Genomic DNA, 2264 nt, shown 5'->3' with positions numbered 1-2264 from the left:
ACTCCAAATCATGTACCGGATAATTCTGCTCATGGGGCTTCAACTTTCGTAAGGAATATGCAATAACTTGCCCTTCCTGCATTAATACACAACCCAAACCAACACGTGAGGCATCGCAATACACTGTATACATCCCCGAACCGGAAGGTAACACTAACACTGGTGCTGTAGTCAATGCTGTCTTGAGCTTCTGAAAGCTTGCCTCACAATCATCGGACCATCGGAACTGAACACCCTTCTGGGTTAATTTGGTCAAAGGTGCTGCAATAGATGAAAAACCTTCCACGAACCGACGATAATAACCTGCTAAACCTAGAAAACTCCTGATCTCAGTCGCCGTAGTGGGATGATGCCAATTCTGAACTGCCTCAATCTTTTTGGGATCAACTCCAATGCCTTCGCCCGATACATTATGTCCCAAAAATGCTACAGACTCTAGCCAAAACTCACATTTAGAGAACTTAGGATATAGCTTTTGTTCCCGCAATGTCTGAAGCACTACTCTCATATGCTGCTCATGTTCTTCCTTACTGTACGAGTAGATCAAAATGTCATCAATGAAGACAATGACAAATGAATCAATATACGTCCTGAATACCCTGTTCATCAAATCCATAAACGATGTCGGGGCATTAGTTAAACCAAAAGATATTACCAGAAACTCATAATGACCATATCTAGTATGGAAAGCAGTTTTCGGAACATCCGAATCTTGAATCTTCAACTGATGATACCCCGACCTCATGTCGATCTTAGAAACACACCCTAGCACCCTGCAACTAGTCAAATAGGTCATCAATACGTGGCAACGGGTACTTGTTCTTAATAGTGATTTTGTTCAATTGGCGATAATCAATACACATTCGCATTGTGCCATCTTTATTCTTCACAAATAATACCGGTGCACCCCAAGGCGATACACTCGGTCTGACGAACCCTTTAGCTAGTAATTCTTCAAGCTGTTCTTTCAACTCTTTCAATTCTTTCGGAGCCATGCGATACGGTGGGATAGATATAGGCTGAGTATCTGGAGCCAAGTCAATACAGAAATCAATATCACGATCAGGTGGCATACCTGGAAGATCTGAAAAAAATACATCGGAGAACTCCCAAACTACTGGCACTGAATCAATAGTCGGAGTCTCTACAGTAGTATCCAGAACATAGGCTAGATAAGCCAAACAACCCTTCTCAACCATGTGTTGAGCCTTAATAAAAGAAATAACCCGATTAAATGAACTAACCGACGAACCCTTCCACTCCAGGCTAGGCAAAGATGGAATAGCCAAGGTAACAGTTTTGGCATGACAATCTAGAATAGCATGATATGGAGATAACCAGCCCATACCCAGAATAATTTCAAAATCGATCATCTTGAGCAATAAGAGATCTGCTCTAGTTTCATAACCACAGAATATAATAATACAAGACCGGTAGATCCGGTTCACAATAATAGAATCGCCTACAGGAGTGGACACATAAACAGGAGTACTCAAGGAATCACAAGAAACACCTAGGAATGGAGCAAATAGAGATGACACATATGAATACGTGGATCTTGGATCAAATAATACTAAGGCATCTTTGCCACAAACAGAAATAATACCTGTAATCACAGCATCTAAGGCCTCTGCATCTAGTCTAGCAGGAAAAGCGTAGAACCGAGCTGGAGCGCCAACTGGCTGGCCTCCGTCTGGCTGACCTCAACCTCTAGGATGGCCCCTACCCACCTGTCCTCCACCTCTTGGTGGTCGGACCACTGGTGGAGCAACTAGTCCGGTAAGCATAGGCTGCTGACCCTGCTGTACTGGTCTACCCCGAAGCCTGGGGTAAAACCTCCGTATGTGACTGGGATCCCCGCACTCGTAATAACTCATCGGTGCGATGGGCTGTTGACTAAGTGTCTGGCCTTGGGGAACTGAATACCCACTGAGAGGACACTGAATAGCTGGTGGGCGGTAAGAACTCTCTGGTATAGCACTGAGATAAGGTCGCACTGGAGTACCTCGAGGAGGTGTGGTGCTGGATATGGAGGTCTGCTGGACTGCCCCCTCACAAACTGACCTCTGCCCCCAGACGGAGCACCCCTGAACTCTCCAGAGTACCTGAACTGCTTATCTCTCATAATCTGCTCCCGGCTCCGCTGACGCACACCCTCAATCCTCCGGGCTATCTCCACAACTCGCTCATAAGAAGTACCCATCTCAACCTCTCGAGCCATAGTGGCTTGAATACAAGTATGTAAACCGGCTACAAACCTCCGC

This window comes from Nicotiana tabacum, chromosome 24 (assembly GCF_000715075.1).
Source record: "Nicotiana tabacum cultivar K326 chromosome 24, ASM71507v2, whole genome shotgun sequence".
Classification (NCBI taxonomy): Eukaryota; Viridiplantae; Streptophyta; class Magnoliopsida; order Solanales; family Solanaceae; genus Nicotiana; species Nicotiana tabacum.
The sequence above is the reverse complement of the archived record's forward strand: the minus strand, read 5'-3'. Positions refer to the sequence as shown.